Source organism: Drosophila miranda, chromosome XR, assembly GCF_003369915.1.
Source record: "Drosophila miranda strain MSH22 chromosome XR, D.miranda_PacBio2.1, whole genome shotgun sequence".
Lineage (NCBI taxonomy): Eukaryota > Metazoa > Arthropoda > Insecta > Diptera > Drosophilidae > Drosophila > Drosophila miranda.
The window spans coordinates 45,170,535-45,188,566 of NC_046674.1; the positions used below are offsets into that span (position 1 = coordinate 45,170,535).

The following is an 18,032-nucleotide window of genomic DNA, read 5'->3' on the forward strand; positions in this document are numbered from 1 at the left end:
AATCCGCACGAGGCCTCCGATCAAGTGCTATATTAGCGTATTCATCTGCTTCACTTCTAAAGCTATACACATGGAGCTCGTTGACCACCGCATCGTTTCTATGCGCCCTAAAGCGTTTTACTTCCACTCGAGGAAGGCCAAGTCAAATTTGGTCGGACAATGCGGCAAACTTCGTTGGGGCCAAGAACAAGCTTTGTCTGAGCAACTACAACCAATATTTTGGCGCGAAGAGTATCTGACTCTTTTGCAAGAGCGCGCGAAGTGGCGTACCTCCGCGCAAAACATCTGCAAAAACGATCGCGTCCTGGTGAAGGACGAAAATCTTCCTCCAATGCGTTGGCCAAGGACGGAGTGTTTCGGTTCGCTGACTTGAATACATCCTCAGGAAACATCAGGAGGGCCGTCATTCGGCGATGTTTGCTGCCCCTTAAGGAATCTGTTGAGAGACTAGGTCCCAACGGGGGAGTATGTTCGGGCCAGCCGCCGAAGAATGAATTAGGAAGTAAATTTAAGCATTGTAATTGTGATTGTATGAGCAGAGTGAGCCGCCAATGTTTTGCAAGCGTTAACGTTCTGTAGAGCTGCTGCGCTCTCCCGCTAAAGGGGCTCTCTGCCGCCGGCAATTCGGCAATTAACTTGCTGTGCCGCCGCCACTTCACTTTTGATCTGCCGCCGTCGTCTTTTAACTCCAGTCCAACCCCTCTGCGCATCGGTTGCATACCTCTTACCTATCTCGCCCTAGCAAGCAATCGGCTTTAGCTCAGCCACAAAAATCAAATAAATATTATAAAGTTAAACCAAATTTCTTCTTTTATTTTGGAAAATAATAGGTGCCAAAAAAGCTTGGCATCTCAATAAAATATGTTTTGAATTATATGAATATGACATCAAAAAATGTAGTACGTACACATGTTTGAAACTAATTTATTGACAAAAAAAAAATTATCCGAATCGGATAAACTTTGGGGAAACCACGCTGGAGAAGTCAAAAATGGAATATTAAAGATTAAAAAAATGCAATTAAAAAAAAAACCTTACCATAGAAAAGGTGAGGCTCGCTACTGCCATCTGTAGTTCCATAAGAACCTGAGTTATGGAGTTCGTATCCATCTGCGGTTCAGGATGAGAACCTTGGGCGTTGGTGGGCCAAGTTGGTGGTCTGCGTTTGCCTTGAAGCTGAGGGTGAAATGGGTGCCGAGTAGGGCCGTCGAGTTTAAGCGGGGGGTTCATTTCGACGGAAATGTACCGCGCTGTACTTCCATTGGGAGGACATTTCTCACGTTTCCAGCACATTTGTTCTGCGGAGAGACGTTCACGGCGGATTGGCGATTTTTAAGCATCATGACGTAGGTCTTGCAGGATCTATCTATCTTAGGTATGAACAAATATAACTACCTGTTAACGTCATGTCTTTTTGTGCTGTAAATTTTGTTGCCAGTTACTTTTTTTTGTTAAACAAAATCTTGGGTAAGGATGAACGTGGGTTGGTGTACCACACAAAATTCCAAAGGAAGATAAGATCCCTAGACGACGAGTAACGATGATCCCATCGCTAAAAGAACGGCGAACAATGATAAGGCCATCACTAAGAAGACGACGAGCAAGGAAGAGGCAAAGGAAAAAAAAAACTACGACGGTACCGAAAAGACGCAGAAACGACGACGGCCGCAAGAACTAAACGACGCAAAATAAAGAATACATTTATCCTAAATTTATCAAACATTAAATACAAATTAATTATTAAACCTAAAGTAAATAAAAACCCCACATTTTTGGCGCTCGTCCGGGAATGAATTAAAAGTGGTTACTATTGAAGAAGAAACGAAAATATACATTTTGTTTTCGCCACAATATAAATGATTTAATATGTGAAAATCTACGTTCGAGCAAGAAAGAGTGCATAGCAGCACTGCATAAATTCGTGTTCGAGGCTGAGGGAGACAGAAACAACCGAAAAAGATTACGCGAATTTTCTGGCTTGTACAGTAATAGAAGCGTTAACCAAGTTTAGAGTATAGCTCTTAGGCACGCAAAGGACGAAAATCTGGGGCATCCACAAATCTCAGAGACTATTAAGGCTAGAGTAACCAAATTTGGTATCCGCACTTCTGTTAGATCTCACTACAAAACGTATATCTCAGAATTTCGCCCCACCCCCTTCCGCCACCACAAAGGACGAAAATCTGTTGCATCCACAATATTGCACATTCGAGAAAACTAAAAACGCAGAATCATAGATAATGACCATATCTATCAGATTGCTGAATCTGGATCAGATCGGATAATTTTTGTAGCCAAAAGGAACAAATCAATTTGCAGTGGCTACGCAGCCCCCGACGTCACGCTCAGACTGATTTTCTGTCTCTCTCGCACGCACTCTTTGTCGTGTCGTTCAATATTAGCGGCGTCTGCCGGAGAGAGCCATACTGACTTAGTATCGGGTATAACTGTAGAGTTGCGGTGTCCGCAGCAACTCACAACGTTCCACCTCGTTATTACTGATGACTCGTTTGTAATACTGTAGCTAATAATGACCCCTGGTTTGGAGCCGTCTGTGTAGAGGAAATTGTGCTTGTGGAGAGTTGATTTAATAGAGTGGAAAACTTGTTGGAAGACTATTGTAGGGGTAGTGTTTTTGTTGTGTTTGAAGAGGTTGATGTTTGTTGATTTATGGATGGTAAGGATGTTGCATTTTTTGGATGTGGAGTTTCTAATTGGGGAAAAAGGGATGAGGTGTCTGTCGACCGTGCTGAGAATTCGGTGTTTTCTTCTATGGGTCTCAGTATGGGTCCCCATATTATTTATGGGGGTGGTACGAAATGCTCCAAGGACGGCTCTTAATGCTGCATTTAGGATAATTTTAGGGGTTAAGTTGGGATTTGGGAGCAATCCATATATGTGAAGGCGGAAAACTATTTTGGAAATTATTGTGGATAGTATGATTTGGTTTGGCTGTTATATTTAAATGAAAAGAGATGTTTGATGATGTCTAGTGGCTTAACAAAGCCAATTTTGAGTTTGTTGATGTGAGGATTCCAATTATATCTTGTGTGGATTGTGAGCCCTTAGACTCTGAGTGTGTCGGTAGCTGGATGGTTGTGTCACCGGTAAGGAGCTTGGGTTTGCAGTTGTGTTTGCGGCATATATAAAGGAATTGGGATTTCTCTTTAGAGAGGATTGAGCCTGAGTGATTGCACCAATCTTCTATTTAGTTAAATAATGATTGGATATTAGTTGTGGGACTATTTTGTTTGTTTTGTTTGATGTTAAAGTCCTCGGCGTACGCGCAAAATTTGATTTGTTTTTGGAGGAAGATGATAGTGAGTGAGTTGTATGCTATAAGAAAAATGCCATTACTAAAAGCGAAAATGTTTGATAGGCTTCTGTCAGTTTTAACGAGGATTTTTCTGTTAGCCATAAAATTCTTTACGTTGCTTTGTATTCGCGGGCCTACTTTCCATTTCCATACCAATTTTGTCGAAGGCTTTGGTGAAGTAAAGGGAGATGACTGTAAGGTAGCTTTTTGGGGCGATAGCTAGGTAGCTAGGTGATCTGTATAAAGTATACTGCCTAGTACAGATTTGCCTCTTTTGAACCATAGTTGGCTGTTGTGGATCAGGCTGTTATTTAAAACAAACGACCACAACCTTTTTGCAACAATCTTGTCCAGAGTTTTGGCTAGGCATGAGTTTAGAGAGACGAGCCTGTATGATTTAATATCGGTTTGAGGTTTTTGTGGTTTTAAGTTGGGAAGGACTATGCTGAGTTTAAGAGATTGAGGTATGGAGGAGTCGAGTATCTTGTTGTAGAGCGTTAGGATCCTGGTTTTGGGGGGGTGGGGTGAGATTTTTAGCATGGAGTAAGACGTGGGGTTCAGACCAGGGGTGTTACCTTTCAAGGAGGACAGTGCCGATGTGTATTCGATGGGTGTTATATCATTCTCGATTTCTAGTGTTGATAGTGCATGGGTATAGTTAAAAGGTGTATTAATTAGTAGTTTGTTCGACAGGAATGTTGGGGAGAAGTTATGGTCGTCTGCTTCTTCTGACCATAACTAGGCGAAGGAGTTGGCTATTTCTGATTGGAAGATTATGTGTGATTAAGTGCAAGGGTTATGGACGGCATGGATATTTTTAGGGCTATAAAAATTACCTGATCTGATCCAGATTCAGCAATCTAATAGATATGGTCGTTATCTATGATTCTGCGTTTTTAGTTTTCTCGAATCTGCAATATTGTGGATGCAACAGATTTTCGTTCTTTGTGTGGCCGGAAGGGGGTGGGGCGAAATTCTGAGATATTCGTTTTATAGTGAGATCTAACAGGAGTGCGGATACTAAATTTGGTTACTCTAGCGTTAATAGTCTCTGAGATTTGTGGATGCCCCAGATTCTCGTCCTTTGCGGGGGCGGAATTTTGACACAAAATGCTCAAGGTCCGATATCACAGGAGTGTGGATACCAAATTTGGTTGCTCTAGCTCTTATGGGTTCTGAGATCCTTGAACTCATATTTTGGAATTGGCAAAACCGACCATGAAACCTGTGTGTTAGAGAGAGACAGAGCGAGAAAGAATGAAATTGTTTTCTTGATTCTGGCTATAATAATTAAACGATCTGGTTCAGAGTTTGCACTCTAAAAGATATAGTCATCTTCTACGATTCTGCGATTCAGTTTTCTCGTATGGTCGAAATTGTGGATGCCACAGATTTTCGTCCTTTGTGGGGGCGGAAGTGGGTGGGGCGAAGTTTTGAAATACACTTGTAACAGTGACATATCACAGAAGTCTGGATACAAAATGTCGTTGCTCTAGCTCTTAAAGTCTTTGAGCACTAGGCGTAATAGGGACGGACAGACGGACGGACAGACAGACAGGGCTCAATCGACTCGGCTATTGATGCTGATCAAGAATATATATACTTTATGGGACGTTACACGCATCCATTTTCACCACAAATCTAATATACCCCTATACTCATTTTGTGTATCGGGTATAAAAATATCGCAAAAGTGATATATTTTACATTTGAAATTTTAATATTTCCCACACGTTAAGCTGAAGCTACAAAGTGTTTAGGTCCTATAGATACATTTATCTGCATTTCAGAATTTTAATATTCAATACAACTGAATTTAAGACACTTAAATTCTGTGAAAAAAGTAGCACCATTTCAAAAAAGTTCGGTTAAGTTCGAAGCGTAAAAAAATCAATTTTTTTTTACTTATATAATTGGCACTACAACTGGATTTTATCTAGTTAGCATCGTTGATTTTTTTTTTAATTACCTCGAAAAAATTACGCACTTACACAAAAATTGCACAGTGGCCGCAGAAGTTAACAGAAGTACCAGTTTTGTTCAATTTTTCATAACTATTCTGCCATATTTTATTTCAATATGTTCTTCAATTCTAGGCGAATGATCTGTTTAAGATCTTTTCTCGGACTTGACTTCGTGATCCGATGTCTTGCCGGTCCACAATGGGTAAAAGGCCAATCTAGCCCATATTATTTCAGGTTCTCGCAATCCGAATGAGGTATTTGGTTGAGATGCCAAGCTTTTTTACTTTTTTTAAATTCCAAAATAAAAAGAGAACTTGGTTAAACTTTATAATATTTATTTGATTTTTGTGGCTGAGCTGAAGCCGATTGCTTGCTAGGGCCAGATAGGTAAGAGGTATGCAACCGATGTTTCAAAAGAGCAACTAGAGAGGCCAAACACAAATTATTCCACGAATTTACATCACAAATTCACCCCAACTCAGATCTATCCACAAAATGGACCAACATCAGACGTCTCTGCGGTCTATACCTCCCTAAAAATATCCATGCCGTCCATAACCCTTGCACTTAATCACACATAATCTTCCAATCAGAAATAGCCAACTCCTTCGCCTAGTTATGGTCAGAAGAAGCAGACGACCATAACTTCTCCCCAACATTCCTGTCGAACAAACTACTTATTAATACACCTTCTAACTATACCCATGCACTATCAACACTAGAAATCGAGAATGATATAACACCCATCGAATACACATCGGCACTGTCCTCCTTGAAAGGTAACACCACTGGTCTGAACCCCACGTCTTACTCCATGCTAAAAATCTCACCCCACCCCCCCAAAACCAGGATCCTAACGCTCTACAACAAGATACTCGACTCCTCCATACCTCAATCTCTTAAACTCAGCATAGTCCTTCCCAACTTAAAACCACAAAAACCTCAAACCGATATTAAATCATACAGGCTCGTCTCTCTAAACTCATGCCTAGCCAAAACTCTGGACAAGATTGTTGCAAAAAGGTTGTGGTCGTTTGTTTTAAATAACAGCCTGATCCACAACAGCCAACTATGGTTCAAAAGAGGCAAATCTGTACTAGGCAGTATACTTTATACAGATCACCTAGCTACCTAGCTATCGCCCCAAAAAGCTACCTTACAGTCATCTCCCTTTACTTCACCAAAGCCTTCGACAAAATTGGTATGGAAATGGAAAGTAGGCCCGCGAATACAAAGCAACGTAAAGAATTTTATGGCTAACAGAAAAATCCTCGTTAAAACTGACAGAAGCCTATCAAACATTTTCGCTTTTAGTAATGGCATTTTTCTTATAGCATACAACTCACTCACTATCATCTTCCTCCAAAAACAAATCAAATTTTGCGCGTACGCCGAGGACTTTAACATCAAACAAAACAAACAAAATAGTCCCACAACTAATATCCAATCATTATTTAACTAAATAGAAGATTGGTGCAATCACTCAGGCTCAATCCTCTCTAAAGAGAAATCCCAATTCCCTTATATATGCCGCAAACACAACTGCAAACCCAAGCTCCTTACCGGTGACACAACCATCCAGCTACCGACACACTCAGAGTCTAAGGGCTCACAATCCACACAAGATATAATTGGAATCCTCACATCAACAAACTCAAAATTGGCTTTGTTAAGCCACTAGACATCATCAAACATCTCTTTTCATTTAAATATAACAGCCAAACCAAATCATACTATCCACAATAATTTCCAAAATAGTTTTCCGCCTTCACATATATGGATTGCTCCCAAATCCCAACTTAACCCCTAAAATTATCCTAAATGCAGCATTAAGAGCCGTCCTTGGAGCATTTCGTACCACCCCCATAAATAATATGGGGACCCATACTGAGACCCATAGAAGAAAACACCGAATTCTCAGCACGGTCGACAGACACCTCATCACTTTTTCCCCAATTAGAAACTCCACTTCCAAAAAATGCAACATCCTTACCATCCACAAATCAACAAACATCAACCTCTCCAAACACAACAAAAACACTACCCCTACAATAGTCTTCCAACAAGTTTTCCACTCTATTAAATCAACTCTCCACAAGCACAATTTCCTCTACACAGACGGCTCCAAACCAGGGGTCATTATTAGCTACAGTATTACAAACGAGTCATCAGTAATAAAAACAGGATTGCGGCCAGCATACTCATCTATACTCTCCAGCGAGATAATTGCAATACACGAAGTCATCTTATTAACCCGAAATAAACGTGGAAAACATGCTACCTGCACAGACTCCCTCTCCTCTATCACCGCAATCAGGAACCGCAACAATCTCTCCTACTACGCCTCCTCGATGAAAAATCTATTTTCCACCCACTTCCCTGAGATCTTAATAGTCTGGATACCCAGTCGCATAGGAATAAAAGGCAACGAACTTAGGAAAACTCGAGCAAATTTAGCAAAACGTGTCTGCTTTGTAAAGATATTTAAACGAACGGATTGAGTTATCCATTTCAGCTGCTTTTAAATAGAAGCTAGAAGTCTAGTACTAAAAAACAGCTGAAAACATCTTATTCTGACGGAAGTCTGAACTAAACTCAGCCAGGGATACATATAGTATGTAGAGAGTTCTATCTTCATTTCTATGAATTCTTAAAGGCCTAATTTGTGTGGGACCTGCACCTGGAAAAAATAAAAGGTCAACACTTGACCCTAACAGGTATTTATGTGTATTCATGTGGGGCTTTTATTTACTTTAGGTTTAATAAATCATTTGTATTAAATATTTGATAAATTGAGGATAAATATATTCTTTATTTTGCTTCGTTTAGTTCTTCTTTTTGCGGCCGTCGTCGTTTCTGCGTCTTTTCGGTACCGTCGTCGTTTTCTTTTTCCCTTTGCCTCTTCCTTGCTCGTCGTCTTCTTAGTGATGGCCTAATCGTTGTTCGTCGTTCTTTTACCGATGGGATCATAATTACTCGTCGTCTGGGGATCTTATCTTCATTTGGGATTTTGAGTGGTACACCAACCCACATTCGGCCATTCTGATTAAGCATTCGTTGTGAGTTGCTGCGGACACCGCAACTCTACAGTTATACACGATACTAAGTCAGTATGGCTCTCCTCCGGTAGACGCAGCTAATATTAAACGACCCGACAAAGAGTGCGTGCGAGAGAGACAGAAAATCAGTCTGAGCGTGACGTCGGGCGCTGCGTAGCCACTGCAAATTGATTTGTTCCTTTTGGCTATAAAAATTATCTGATCTGATCCAGATTCAGCAATCTAATAGATATGGTCGTTATCTATGATTCTGCGTTTTTAGTTTTCTCGAATCTGCAATATTGTGGATGCAACAGATTTTCGTTCTTTGTGTGGCCGGAAGGGGGTGGGGCGAAATTCTGAGATATACGTTTTATAGTGAGATCTAACAGGAGTGCGGATACTAAATTTGGTTACTCTAGCGTTAATAGTCTCTGAGATTTGAGGATGCCCCAGATTCTCGTCCTTTGCGGGGGCGGAATTTTGACACAAAATGCTCAAGGTCCGATATCACAGGAGTGTGGATACCAAATTTGGTTGCTCTAGCTCTTATGGGTTCTGAGATCCTTGAACTCATATTTTGGAATTGGCAAAACCGACCATGAAACCTGTGTGTTAGAGAGAGACAGAGCGAGAAAGAATGAAATTGTTTTCTTGATTCTGGCTATAATAATTATACGATCTTGTTCAGAGTTTGCACTCTAAAAGATATAGTCATCTTCTACGATTCTGCGTTTTCAGTTTTCTCGTATCGTCGAAATTGTGGATGCCACAGATTTTCGTCCTTTGTGGGGGCGGAAGTGGGTGGGGCGAAGTTTTGAAATACACTTGTAACAGTGACATATCACAGAAGTCTGGATACAAAATGTCGTTGCTCTAGCTCTTAAAGTCTTTGAGCACTAGGCGTAATAGGGACGGACAGACGGACGGACAGACAGACAGGGCTCAATCGACTCGGCTATTGATGCTGATCAAGAATATATATACTTTATGGGACGTTACACGCATCCATTTTCACCACAAATCTAATATACCCCTATACTCATTTTGTGTATCGGGTATAAAAATATCGCAAAAGTGATATATTTTACATTTGAAATTTTAATATTTCCCACACGTTAAGCTGAAGCTACAAAGTGTTTAGGTCCTATAGATACATTTATCTGCATTTCAGAATTTTAATATTCAATACAACTGAATTTAAGACACTTAAATTCTGTGAAAAAAGTAGCACCATTTCAAAAAAGTTCGGTTAAGTTCGAAGCGTAAAAAAATCAATTTTTTTTTACTTATATAATTGGCACTACTACTGGATTTTATCTAGTTAGCATCGTTGATTTTTTGTTTAATTACCTCGAAAAAATATATTCTTTATTTTGCTTCGTTTAGTTCTTCTTTTTGCGGCCGTCGTCGTTTCTGCGTCTTTTCGGTACCGTCGTCGTTTTCTTTTTCCCTTTGCCTCTTCCTTGCTCGTCGTCTTCTTAGTGATGGCCTAATCGTTGTTCGTCGTTCTTTTACCGATGGGATCATAATTACTCGTCGTCTGGGGATCTTATCTTCATTTGGGATTTTGAGTGGTACACCAACCCACATTCGGCCATTCTGATTAAGCATTCGCCTTTGCTCTTAGGTCGCTGCGTTCGTCGTTTAATATTGTTGCTGCTTCTTTATTAATCAATTGTCGTATCTGAAGGCCTTCTTTTGTCCGCATCTTAGCTCAAACTAGCATTTCAAAGGGTGTTGTATCAATGCTTCTCGTAAATGTTGAATTTACAGCTTGTTGAACTTTGCTGACATGCCTGTACCATCTCGTGGGGTCGTCGATACTTAGTTTTGAGAGCACTGAAATTATGATTGCGTTCTGTCTCTAAACTTGACCATTTACTCTCGGTAGTCCTGTCGTCGTCTTCACCAGCTTAATCCCTTCGTCGTCACAATACTTTACAAAGTCTTGTGAGGTGAAAGCGGAGCCCTTATCCGAGCTTATAAACGCTGGATTACCAAATGTAATACTTTGACTGCTAAGCTTCGCAATAACCTCATTTCCGGTAGTCGATTTCTTGGGATAAAGCCAGAAATACTTCGTGCAAAGATATGTTTGTAGTTCTTGTGCGTCGAATCCAGAGGTCCCAAAAAGTTAATATGATAAATGTATAATGGAACGTCTTCTTTCTGGAGTGGGTGTAAGTCGTAAGTCTTCTGTTCGTCGTTCAGAATTTATTTAATAGCCTTAATCTTTTCATCTTTCGACTGTGCATCTTTTAAAGCGATGATGATGCTGTCTTTAGTTATCATCATGATTGTCGACATGCTTCATTCTAGTTCCTGACCGATGTTCCACAGCATAATCGTACTCCTGCAGGAACAAAATCCATCGCGCCACTCTAGTGCATACGTTTTGTTTCTCCAGCGTATTTGTAAAAACATTGCAGTCTGTTATCAGCTTAAAATGAATGCCTAAGAGCTATACTCTAAACTTGGTTAACGCTTCTATTACTGTACAAGCCAGAAAATTCGCGTAATCTTTTTCGGTTGTTTCTGTCTCCCTCAGCCTCGAACACGAATTTATGCAGTGCTGCTATGCACTCTTTCTTGCTCGAGCGTAGATTTTCACATATTAAATCATTTATATTGTGGCGAAAACAAAATTTATATTTTCGTTTCTTCTTCAATAGTAACCACTTTTAATTCATTCCCGGACGAGCGCCCAAAATGTGGGGTTTTTATTTACTTTAGGTTTAATAATTAATTTGTATTTAATGTTTGATAAATTTAGGATAAATGTATTCTTTATTTTGCGTCGTTTAGTTCTTGCGGCCGTCGTCGTTTCTGCGTCTTTTCGGTACCGTCGTAGTTTTTTTTTCCCTTTGCCTCTTCCTTGCTCGTCGTCTTCTTAGTGATGCCCTAATCGTTGTTCGTCGTTCTTTTAGCGATGGGATCATCGTTACTCGTCGTCTAGGGATCTTATCTTCCTTTGGAATTTTGTGTGGTACACCAACCCACGTTCATCCTTACCCAAGATTTTGTTTAACAAAAAAAAGTAACTGCCAACAAAATTTACAGCACAAAAAGACATGACGTTAACAGGTAGTTATATTTGTTCATACCTAAGATTAGGTATAACGGAATAAAGTGACTGTCAACGACAACAACAAAAAGACATGACCATGTATATAGCAGCGGAAAGCATGCAGCATAGATCCTGCAAGATCTACGTCATGATGCTTAAAAATCGCCAGTCCGCCGTGAACGTCTCTCCGCAGAACAAATGTGCTGGAAACGTGAGAAATGTCCTCCCAATGGAAGTACAGCGCGGTACATTTCCGTCGAAATGAACCCCCCGCTGAAACTCGCCGGCCCTACTCGGCACCCATTTCACCCTCAGCTTCAAGGCAAACGCAGACCACCAACTTGGCCCACCAACGCCCAAGGTTCTCATCCTGAACCGCAGATGGATACGAGCTCCATAACTCAGGTTCTTATGGAACTGCAGAGGGCAGTAGCGAGCCTCACCTTTTCTATGGTAAGGGCCCACCAACGCCCAAGGTTCTCATCCTGAACCGCAGATGGATACGAACTCCATAACTCAGGTTCTTATGGAACTGCAGAGGGCAGTAGCGAGCCTCACCTTTTCTATGGTAAGGTTTTTTTTTTAATTGCATTTTTTTAATTTTTAATATTCCATTTTTGACTTCTCCAGCGTGGTTTCCCCAAATGTTATCCGATTCGGATAATTTTTTTTTGTCAATAAATTAATTTCTAACATGTGTACATACTACATTTTTATACCAGATACTCAAAATGAGTATTGGGGTATATTAGATTTGTGGTGAAAGTGGATGTGTGTAACGTCCAGAAGGAATCGTTCCCGACCCCATAAAGTATATATATTCTTGATCAGCATCAATAGCCGAGTAGATTGAGCCCTGTCTGTCTGTCCGTCTGTCCGTCCCTATCAGCGCCTAGTGCTCAAAGACTATAAAAGCTTGAGCAACGACGTTTTATATCCGGACTTCTGTGATATGTCACTGCTACAAGTATATTTCAAAACTTTGCCCCGCCCACTTCCGCCCCCACAAAGGGCGAAAATCTGTGGCATCCACAAATTCAAAGATACGAGAAAACTGAAAACGCTGAATCGTAGAGGATGACTATATGTTTTAGAGTGTAAAATCTGATCGTATAATTATTATAGCCAGAATCAAGAAAAAAATTTCATTCTTTCTCGCTCTGTCTCTCTCCAACACACAGGTTTCATGGTCGGTTTTGCCAATTACAAAATATGAGTTTATGGATCTCAGAACCTATAAGAGCCAGAGCAACCAAATTTGGTATCCACACTCCTGTGATACCTTGACCGTTTTGTGTCAAAATTTCGCCACACCCCCTTCCGCCCCCACAAAGAACGAAAATCTGGGGCATCCACAAATCTTAGAGACTATTAAGGCTAGAGTAACCAAATTTGGTATCCGCACTTCTGTTAGATCTCACTATAAAACTTATATCTCAAAATTTCTTCTCCTTTAGGACACAGTGATGAGGCAAGAAATATTTGCTGAGGCTACGGGAATCAGGGTTGACTTGGTGCATATAATGCAAATCAATGTACTCCCTCATAAAGGCGGAATACCGCTCCTTGAGTGTAGGATTACGCTCCAGTTTACGCTCCAGACTGATGAACCGTCGATAAGCCTGAGCATACGATTATCCTAAGCGATCATTATTGTTCTTTAGAGGCAGACGAACTGTATACTCCCCGTGTTCACAATCGTGTTCTTCTTTGGTATTCAGACCAGCTTCCACACAATTCTCGACTTCCCAAAACATACGAAGAGTTTTATCCAACCTTGCTTCCATCTCAGCTTCCGAATCTGGACAATTGTGCGTTGCCAAAAGCGCCGAGCTTGATACCGTCTGTCCACCGCCAGATATGATCCACCCAAGCCGGGTCTTCTGCAGAAGAGGCAGGCCATCGGTGAGTTTGAGTTGCCCTACGTAGAGGAGATCATAAACAACGCTCGCACCAATGAGGAGATCAACCCGTAGAGGGTGGAAAAACGTTTAATGTTAGATGGAATAGAATGTTAGATGGAATACTCCAATCGGATACATTTACTGCCATACTTGGTTGACAATCGGTAATAGTGGGGGCGATGAGAGCAGTATGCGTAGTTGTGTGAGAAGAGGTGCGAGAATGCATACAAATGCTTATGGTGGATCCCTCAGTAGAAACGCTAGTATCGCCCAGCCCAGACACAAGTGCAGACGATTGAGTTCTCCTACGCTGAAGCTGCTGGGCGAACCTGGATGTGACGAGATGCAGCTGCGATCCTGAATCTAAGATGGCACGACAAGGAACCAAAACGCCAGACCGATTCTTAACGAGAACCACGGCTTTAGCCAGAAGCACAACATCAGAGAGAAGATCTTGGGCAGCAAGAGATGTAGACGAATGTAGATGCGAGCTGCTAACAGAATTTTGAGCAACGGAAAGAGCTTCTTGTTGAACAGCCAGATCGGGAGGAGTAATATCTGGGCAGCTTTGTGATGTGGGCAGCATAGTATCGAAGTGCAGCAAACTATTATGCCATTTTCCACTATTGCAGGCGCGGGTCCGGCAGGCAATTTAAGCATAGGGAAAGCTTCTTCACTTCTTTGTGGCGCAGCAACGGTGAAAGATTTCCGAATATCTTGCACGAGTATATTCCATGGCCCGCTGAGTGGCAAAAGATGCATACAGACGGGTCGGTGGAAGAGTTGGAAGCTACAAACGTTTTTTTAACTTGCGTATAGGAATGTTTTTTTCCCACCTGATCGCTACTAGCGTTTGTCGCCAAATGCTCAATTTTCTGGCAGCGTTGCTGCAAGAATTCTTAGAATTCCTTAGATGTAGGTATAGCACGATGTGTGCTCCTCCCACTTGGTTTGCGCCTTCGAATCCAACTTCTGCAGCAGCATATTGATGACCATGAATCGTGAGATCTCCTCAGCAGTTCCCAATGTCTGCAACGCTCGCATGTGTAAATTAACAGCATCCGAAAACTCCCGAAGCCTTTTAGCAGAAGGCGAGTCTACCCTCTTGAGGCCAAGAATCTTCTTGATGTGTGCCTGAAAAACAAGTCTTTTGTTATTAAAACGTTTATTAAGTATATACAAAGAAAATCCGAAAACTCGACGTATTCACCAGAAAACTTAGGCACCTTTAGCTCAGGAAGTCGCTGCTTGTGAGCCATGATGATGGTACTATGTCCGGAATGGTTTGGCAGAGTCGTAGAATGGGCAGCGGCGTGTGACTGGCTTAATTCAACAGCAGCCAGCAACTCAGCTTTCAATGATATGAACAGAGTATCGAAGTTTTCGCGCAGCTCACTCCCAATCTCGCTTTGATCGAGAGCCTCCAATTCATTAGGGGCCTTATTGAATTCCTCTCGAATTTATGCCAACATATCAATGCGCACCTCGACCTCCGCGGCGGTCAACTTGTCGATTTTATTCCCCGCGAAGGATTCGCCAAGCCTGTACAATCGATCATATAATGACTGCACTTTACGCTTATAAAGGCTCAGCCTGGTATCAGCCATCGCAATATTTCCGCCCGAGCCTGTATTCGGATCGTTGTCCATGTTAACCGTTGTGCAATTCGACACAGCAACGGAAAATGAAATACCGCTTAAGCGACGATGTATAGACGCGAGAGCGAGAATGGAAGACACGAAAAGTCAAGAACCGCGGCTGCAGCTGCGCAGAGAATGAGAGATTCGATGCTTAAAGTACCGGAACTCTCACTGAAATTTGCACTTAAACTTTTTTTTAACGTGCACCAAATGTATTTGTTGGTAGTTAAACTACCCAACAACAAAATATTGTACAATTAATGTGTTTTAAACGGAATGCGATTAAGCAATGTTTTTATATCACGTCGGGGGGTCACCAATGGTTGAGATGCCAAGCTTTTTTGGCACCTATTAATTTCCAAAATAAAAGAAGAAATTTGGTTTAACTTTATAATATTTATTTGATTTTTGTGGCTGAGCTGAAGCCGATTGCTTGCTAGGGCAAGATAGGTAAGAGGTATACAACCGATGCGCAGAGGGGTTAGCATAGAACTAAAAGAGGACGGCGGCAGATCAAAAGTGATTGCCGAAGTGGCGGCGGCACAGCAAGGTAATTGCCGAATTGCCGGCGGCAGAGAGCCCCTTTTGCGGGAGAGCGCAGCAACTCTGAAGAACGTCAACGCTTGCAAAACATAAATGCATACAATGCATAAATTTACTTCCTAATTCATTTTTCGGCGGCTGGCCCGAACAGTATTTTTTAATCTATTCGATTAACAATAAATCATGAACCTTATCGACAATTTTTTTAACTTTTAATATCTAATATTTAAAATTCTCGTGTCATAAGCTTTTTTGCTAATTTCCTCCGAAATGGCTCGACCAATTTTCGTCCTTATCGGTTAGGTGTGCGCATCGGCCAACATCCAGGCCACTCTTGGAAGCGAAAACACCAACAAAAAAAACGAAAGCAAATAATATTTCAAAAAAATCGGTTGAGCCATTTCAGAGAAGTTCAACAACAAACATTGTAACCGGCGAGTTTAATACATTTGAGCAATGCCAATAAGACAGAGGGGACAATTTGAGTCGTCAAATGATCAAATCTAGAACCATGCGAGATATAAGAGTATGAATTTCAGGTGAGCTTGCGCAGTTACGTAAATCATAATCGCAAGAGGCCCGAGATGAACCAAATCAACAAAGGCAACTAGAACGGAGAGAAACGCGCAGATACAAAGTCGAAAGACGTAGAGGAATTGACCAACAACAGCAACAGAATCATCGATCATTTACATCAAATTTATTTCTTCGACTAGCATTCCAGTATGAGCCTGATGTTAAATATTATGCTCATTCTAAAGTGGTTATTGGTACTTTGGAAAAGGAATGCCCGCATGACAACATGCACTCAAATTTAAAAATGAGCCAGTTGGGATGTGTTGCTCATCAGGAAAAGTACAAATAACCGAAATTGAAACATCACCTGAACCATTGCACTATTTACTTATCGGTACAGATCCAGATTCTAACATGTTTTTGAAGTCAATTCGCACATTCAATTCATGTTTCCAAATGACATCATTTGGAGCAAAAGAAATAGTTAACAATATTGCTGCAAACGGTCAACAATTTAATTCCACGTCAAAATCAAAGGCTAAGTTTATCACAAAGTGGGCTCATTGCTACCAATTCCAAACGAATCTCATAAATTTTTACAAATATGCTTTATGGGTGGGGAGGACTCCGAACGTGCACTCCCCAATCGCGTGGATGCACGTTACGACTATCGTAATCGCAATTCTTTGGACGCTTTATTAAATGGGCACAATAAATTATTGAAATTATTAAAATCACACATGCACAAACTACAAAGTGAAAATTATGCTATTCTCATCAATCCTGATAGAACACCAGCTGGAGAGCATATGTGTTGCATGCGAAGATATCGATAGGTGATATCCCATAGAAGCGGTGAGGAGGAAAGAAGTTCGAACATAGTGGCAAGGCCAAAATTTAAGGGGAAAGGGTTAGCAAGAGTGGCGCCACCTGGTCCTGGAGAGTGAGAGTTCCGCGCGCTCTCCGGAGTCGTTATGAGAGAGAATTTCCGATCTCAGCCCATAACGGAGTCCCGAAGCCAACTCACCCATACCCCAAAGAAAAGAGAGCCGCCAGCAGCTCGAATCAGGCCATGCCCTTGAACCTAGTTCAAAGGCGATAGGAGAGCGATGGGAATCAGCGGCCCGGGAGCATTAAACAGAGCAGCTAAGCCAAGAGGGGGTTCAGAGAAAGAAATTCCCGCAACGGAGGAGCATGCGCGCCGGACATAGTGATCTAGTGATTTTTTTAGTTTTGAAAGAAAAAGTGAGTGGGATGAGGATGGAGTAGTGGCCACCACCCGATAAAAGATAAATAAATCTGTGATTCCAGGGGATCAAGATCAGTGAAACACCAGGAACTTTAGAACTGACCAGCGGGACGGAAAGTAGACCCAAAAAGCACAAGAGTGAGTCCGCTCCAAAGGGGGAGTAAAGAAACCCCAAATTTATTCTTTTTGTTGGCAAATCCATAGGGAATAGGCCACAGCTCCGCCATCCTGGCTTGGTTTTGCTGGTCTCGAAGAAACTATCCTGGCCACGTAGTGCGGGTCCCTCGCCCATTTAGGGAGAGAGAAAAAAGCATCAATTAACTTATTTACTCCTATTATTTATTTTTGTTAAACGTCTCCATTTATATGTATATGTTAATCCCGTAATTTAAGTCCGTCTATATCCATTTATATATGTAACTTATTTATATTTATTATATTAATTATTCCTATTTATCTATTTATTTATTCACCGCCCGTAATGATAAGATGAAGGGGGAATGAATAGGCAGGCTTAGTGTAGCGATGATACCGTGTAAAAGTAGGAAATTGAAGTGAAAATTATAACGAAAAAAATGAATTGCTAAGCGTTTCATATGGGGGGAAGAGGAGCCACAGCAACGGGAGGGTAAGGCTGCTGCACATGGCAGGGAGATCCAAAACGTTGTTATTCAGATCTCAGGTAGGGAGGGTACGTCAGGGGTAAAAACATCGACACCTCGACCTGGTCCACGTCTGTGTTGAAGGAAGTTACTGTAATGTTGTTTGTCGAGTAGAGTCCGTTTGCAGTTT

General features: G+C 41.4%; 1 long non-coding RNA gene across 1 annotated transcript; it reads right to left on the reverse strand.

Annotated features, from left to right (window-relative positions):
- Nucleotides 1-305: 305 nt before the first annotated feature.
- Nucleotides 306-2,072, reverse strand: LOC117186072. Its single transcript, XR_004471250.1, has 3 exons — nucleotides 1,396-2,072; nucleotides 1,039-1,298; nucleotides 306-976 (listed from the first exon to the last, which is right to left on the reverse strand). It is a non-coding gene; the product is annotated as an uncharacterized LOC117186072 (long non-coding RNA).
- Nucleotides 2,073-18,032: the final 15,960 nt, after the last annotated feature.